This window comes from Hyperoodon ampullatus (assembly GCF_949752795.1).
Source record: "Hyperoodon ampullatus genome assembly, chromosome: 1".
NCBI lineage: Eukaryota > Metazoa > Chordata > Mammalia > Artiodactyla > Ziphiidae > Hyperoodon > Hyperoodon ampullatus.
The window spans coordinates 158,267,077-158,273,076 of NC_136914.1; positions in this window are offsets into that span (position 1 = coordinate 158,267,077).

Genomic DNA, 6,000 nt, shown 5'->3' on the forward strand with positions numbered 1-6,000 from the left:
CCATGATGAAACTATAGCTCTGAGAATATTCCTCAAAGGCTGGACATGGGAAGGCATCCATTTAGTCCTCTTTCCCCCATTTCCTCTCCCTGGCTTTACAGCTCTTCTTATTTCACCATTCAGACTTACCACATGTCACTAACTTTACCAATTCACCAAGGGAAAAAAATTGCTATCCCCCAAATTAATGCTTTCTGTAGTCAGAGGGAGAAGGCCACACAAATGGTCATCATCAACGTTTAAGCGAGGTCCACCCACCCCACCCCCAGAATGGTGTTGGTCAACCACTCATACATAAGCCACATGCAAGTCTGAAGTTCCTAAGTCAAACCCTAAATTGCCAGAATGCAGGCAAGTAATGTCTGCTTTAAAAGCAAAACATGGAAGGGTCAGCTTTTTCTCATCTTCTATGCTGGTATTGGAGGCGCCAGCTCGAACTTAAATTGGGCCCTCTGCTAAGATCCACATATGTCTAGGCATGTCTGTCCTGTTGGTGGGCAGGAGCTACCAGCAAGGTAGTTGTTGGGATGGGGTCCTGGGTCAGCCCAGTGCTGATCTAGAACAGTGGTTCTCAAAATGTGTTCATCGGACCGGCAGCATCAGCATCATCGGAGAATTCATTAGAAATGTAAAATCTTGGGTCCCACTCCAGACTTACTAAATCAGAAAGCCTGGGATTAAAACCCGGAAGGGCTTAACGAAGCCTTCAGGTGACTCTAATAAATGCTAAAATTTGAGAAGGCCCATCCTCCTGCCGAGCCTCCTGACTTCTTATCTGCACTGCATGGAAAGACGGCTACAGGCAGAAGCTGAAAGATATGTTCTCGCAAGGTCATGTGTGACCTGGTAGCTTGATCGTCGCTACCTAGGAGGTAAAAGTGACAGAACGGGGGAGGTGGGTGGCCTGGCCCACTGAGAACTCCGGAAAGTGCGGCAACTGCTCAGCATCCTGATTTGGGCCACGAGGAAAGGGAAACCTTCCTGGCCCGGGCGTCTAGACTGTTGAGAAGAACACTGGAGCCGTGAAGAGGTAAGGAGAGGCACAGCCACCCTCAGGTGGCTTCTCGGTCCCCAGCCAGGGAACCCTGAACAGAACAGCGTAAAAGGGCTGTTCCTGAGGTCACGGGAGACCCCACTGGGGAGTATCCGAAACTGGATTGGACTTTAATGGAACTGCAGTTTCTGGGCCATGAAGCTGGGGGGGAAATCTTGTGATATTCAGGCTTTTAACCATTAATCTAATCCTGTTAGAGTGGGGAAGTCTGGGGAAGCTTGAGTTACAGGAGGAACGGAAATTCATCTTTAGTGTAGGGTTTAGTACATAGAAAACTTTGATGCCTTCACCTCTCTCTGATGATGCTGTGATATAAACACCAAACCAAGAAAATTCTTGGCTTGGATTTAAAAGCACAGAGGGGCCAGTCTTCCCCCTACGCCCCACCTCCAACACGTGCACACACATACACATGGGTCTGCAAGGCACATTGTGGTGAGTAATTACTGAGGGCTTCCTGGCTGACAATGAAAGCCTGCTTGCCCAAGCCTCAATCAGATCCACAGCTTTTCCTGACAATTACCCCACCAGCTTCAGCCCTGGTAAAATAAATGAGCCATTTAAAGGTTGCTGGAAGCTTCAGAACAAGCAGTGCCTCCTCGGATACAGTGGTTTGGCAATTTGGGGTCTCCCTGGGCTCTCATGAAAAGGGTATCACATTTCTGACCACTTTTCCTGTGGTTGGACTTATTCCTCCTCTTTTGAAGGTTATAATTTCTGAAACAGAGTCTCCCTTTTCTTTCCTACTTGTTTACCCTCTTGTAACTTGAAGGCAATGAAACCCAAGTCATGGAAATTGTTAATTGCACCCTTCAGTTTCATTGAACAAAAGAACGGGTGAGGGCTTTGGCTGGGGCTGCCAGGAAGTTCAAGGCCTGTTTATTTGGCCCAGGGTGACTGGAGCCCACACTAAATGTCTTCTCATCTTCTGGAGTTGCCTCCTTCCCAAGATGTCAGCTTAGCACTCATATTGTTACTTTTTAATTTACTGAGTATCTGGGCATTTCATTCTCCAGAAGGTATTTTTTAGAAAATTAACTTTGGCAGAAAGGGGGGGTGGGGTGTGTGTTCGTGTGTTATAGTAATTCACCCCAGACACCATCAGCTTGGAAGTGAAATCTCCAGGCATTAGTCAGCACTGGTTCCTAGTGAGTGTATCACTTCCCCCAGGGCATCAAGAGATCAGACCCAGGAGACAAGCACACTAAAATTCCTGTCAATGGCTCCAGGTCCGCTACTTTTTGTCCCCTGTGGCTTTGTGCCACTGGGTTATGTAATACAAACCTCGTCTTGCTTGCTATCTTTCCTTCCCAACTTGCAACTGAATTTCCTATACTAAGTAGCGGAAAGTCAAAGAATACAAACCTTTTTCAGTGTCAGGATCTGTTTGGAGCTCAGTCCCCAGGGAACTCGGCCTCAAGAACCTTTCCAACTGCCCACCTGCCAGAGAACACAAAGCAAAAAATCTTCTTCCTGTCATCTACCTTTCAGTCATTTTGTTGAGGGGGCCTTAATGCTGGAAAAAGGACAAAATAAAATGGATCCAGAGGGAGAGACTAAGTGAGCTACCACATCACAAACTCACCATTTTGAAGTAGAGACCAAGAGTTGTAGGAACCAGTGAAGGCCACCCTGACAGGGGCAGCCCCTCCCATGCGTGACGGAGATTCACCAGAGCCCACGTCCCAGCAGGGGCTGGCCGGGGAGTGTGTGATCTCCAGGCTCCCTGCGTCAGGATGCTCTGCTTAGTTCTGTGATGGAAATAAGTCTCTAAACTGAGATCAGGTGTCTCCTGTAGAGGCTAAAACAGAGTTGGTAACAATGGCTTCTTTCGTGTTCTGGAAAGGGACAGCTGTTGGCATGGCTCACGCATCTCCCTTTGTGAGGGACATTGCTCCATCTTCCCTGTTTCCCTTCCTTCCTCTCCTCATGCTGTGTGATAAACAAACCAAACAGTATCATCCATTTCACCTTGAACGAGCTCTCTTATCCTCCCATATCCATGTCACTGACATTTGATTCCGAGGTATTGCAACAGATGATAAACAACTTTACCTTTTACAGAGGACCTAAGACGAGAGGATAGTGAGAATAAGCAGGTTCATTGTTGACAAAGAGGCAGCCTATTCACCAGGATTCTTTTCCTTCCGTAGAAATGGCCTTGCTAATCTGGCAGAGCACAGTGATAGAGGTGGGGTGGGGAGGAGGTAGGGAGGTATCTGAGAGTTTGAGAGACTTTATTTAAGTTGGCTGTGTAGCCCCTAAGTTGAAAGGTTTTCTGGCCTGATGTCAGTAGTGGTAATGCTAACTAATGGGCTGGGTTCCCATTCTGTGTTTCTCTTCCTAATCAATCCTAATCACATTTTGCTCATTCATGATCTCATATAACCTAGTGGTGAGATACAACATCCTTTGTTCTCAGACAAATAGTGGAAATAGTTATCAAGAAATTGATACTCCCAGTTATGGCTTCCCTTGCCTGTTTTGTGGAAACCAGTCTAGACCTTTCCCTGAGACAGAAAGCTTGACCTCATGAATAAAGAAGTGAGTCCTAAGCCCAGAAGACACGATGATTCTTACCCTTTAAACTAATTGATGGGGAAACCTTATAGGGTCGTAGGAAGGACCTGGGCTCCAGAGTTAGCCAGACTGGGCTTCAATTCCCAGCTCTACAACTTACTGACTCGGTGACATTGGGCGAGTCACTTGACCTCTTTGAAACTCAGTTTCCCAATCCATAAAATACTCATTTGTGAGGATTTGATAATCTAATTTAGGCTAAATTCCAGACACTTTCTCACCAACCATTGCACTTCCTAGACCTTAATTCTGTTCTGTTCTTAGCTCCATGACGGCAAGGATATTTTGCTTAATCCTATGCCCCATCACATATTAAGCATTCAGTAAAAAAATGTTTAAACAAATTACTTAGAGAACAAAATCCCTGGGATTTCTCTCTTCCTCACTCTATACTCCTTTTTCTTATCCCATTCTATACTCTCCACTAGACTTCTGCTTCTGGCCATAATGGAATAACAGGGGCCCAATTTACTCTTACATCTTGTAATAGGTTGAATAATGTCCACCCAAAGATATCAAGTCCTAATTCCTAGACTAGTAAATTACCTCACTTGGAAAAAAGGTATTTGCAGATGTATAAACTGAAGATTTTAAGATGAGGAGATTAACCTGGATTATCTAGGTGGGCCCTAAATGTCACAACTGTCCTTATAAGAGAAACAAAGGGAGTTAACACAGACACACAGAGGAAAGGTGATGTGAAGACAGAGTCAGAGCAGGAGGTGATACAGCCACATTCTAGGAACGCCAGGACAGCCATCAGAAGCTGGAAGAGGATTCTCCCCTCGAACCTTAGAAGGAGTGTCCTTTGACACCTTGATTTCAGATTTCTGGCCTCCAGAATTGTGAGAAAGCAAATTGCTGTTGTTTTCAGCCACCCAGTTTGTAATTTTTTATAACAGCCCTAGGAAATGAGAACACACCTCAAACAGCTAAAAAAAACTGGATAAAATAGGCGAAGAAATGAATTTCAGATATTGGTCAACAGACAGTGTAAGACATTGATCGCTGTGAGAAGGGAAACAACTGCCCCAGCTTACCTCCTAGAGAGTTTCCAGGCTGCAACACAGGGAGAAGGTCGTGGCTCTCAGAATCTGGCCATTTGGCTAGGCATTCATGTGGAAGGGCTGGGTTGCTTTCCCAGCATTGGTCTGATAAGTTGTTTATTGTATGATCTCCTGAAAGAGTCCTTTTTTTTTTTTTTTTGCTTGGATAGTTTTCGATTTAAAAAAAACCCCAAAAACCTTTAGTTAGCTTTTTCATAGATTGTGAATCTCATTTAACTTAAATTTGTGTTAAATTTGGCAATTTTTAAAAGGGGAAGGGAAAAGGTTTCTTCCTGTAGGTTATGTTCTTGATTAACATGTCCATAAAGCTGTTCACGATTTGTTCCTTTAACAGAATGGAAAGAAATTTTAAACCTCTAGTTTGAAATATGACTTGCTTTGGGGCACCAAAGTCCCCTCACCTGTGCTGTTTTCCTACTTCTCCACTAGGATATAAATTTCCTAAGGACAGGATGTTGTCTCATTCTCTGCCATGTCCCCAGAGTCTAGACTAATTCCTGGCACATAGTGAGTTCTCATATTTGTTTACTGGATTAAGTGATCAGCATCATTTAACTTAAGGAAATAAACCCTGTACAGGGCCTGGGACACAAACACCAAAAATAGAACGTGGAAGATGGTGGCTTCTTGAAGAGGACTGCACAGTGCATTAGTCTGCTCACGCCGCCATGATGAAATGTCACAGGCTGGGCCACTTACCCAACAGAAATTCATTTTCTCACAGTCCTGGAGACAATAAGTCCAATATTCAGTTTCTGGGGAGGCCTCTCTGCCTGGCTTGCAGACGGCTGCCTCCTCATTATGTCCTCAGGTAACCTTTTCTCTGTGTGCACTTGGGCAGAGAGAGCTCTGGTGTCTCTTCCTCTTCCTTTTAAGGTGCCAGTCTATCAGATGGGGACCCCACCCTTATGATCTCATTTAACTTTAATTACCTCCCTACAGGCGCTATTTCCAAGTGCAGTCACACTGGGTGTTAGGGCTCCGACACACATTTGTGGGGGATACAATTCAGCCTATAACACACAGGTTTGTTTGTGTGTTTGTTTCTTCCTAGTAAGTATCTATACCAATGTGAATCTGGTCTGCAGGTTTGGAGAAAGGAAACAATTTTTATACAAAATTAATCATAGCTGTTTAATATCATCAAATATCCAGACAGTATTCAAATTTCCCTGATTCTCTTGTTAATTGCTTTAATTTGTGTTTTATTTTATAGTTGATACATCCAAATTAAGATACAAACAAATAAGGTTCATAAATTGCATGCATTTGTTTGATATGCTCTAAAGTCTCTTTTTT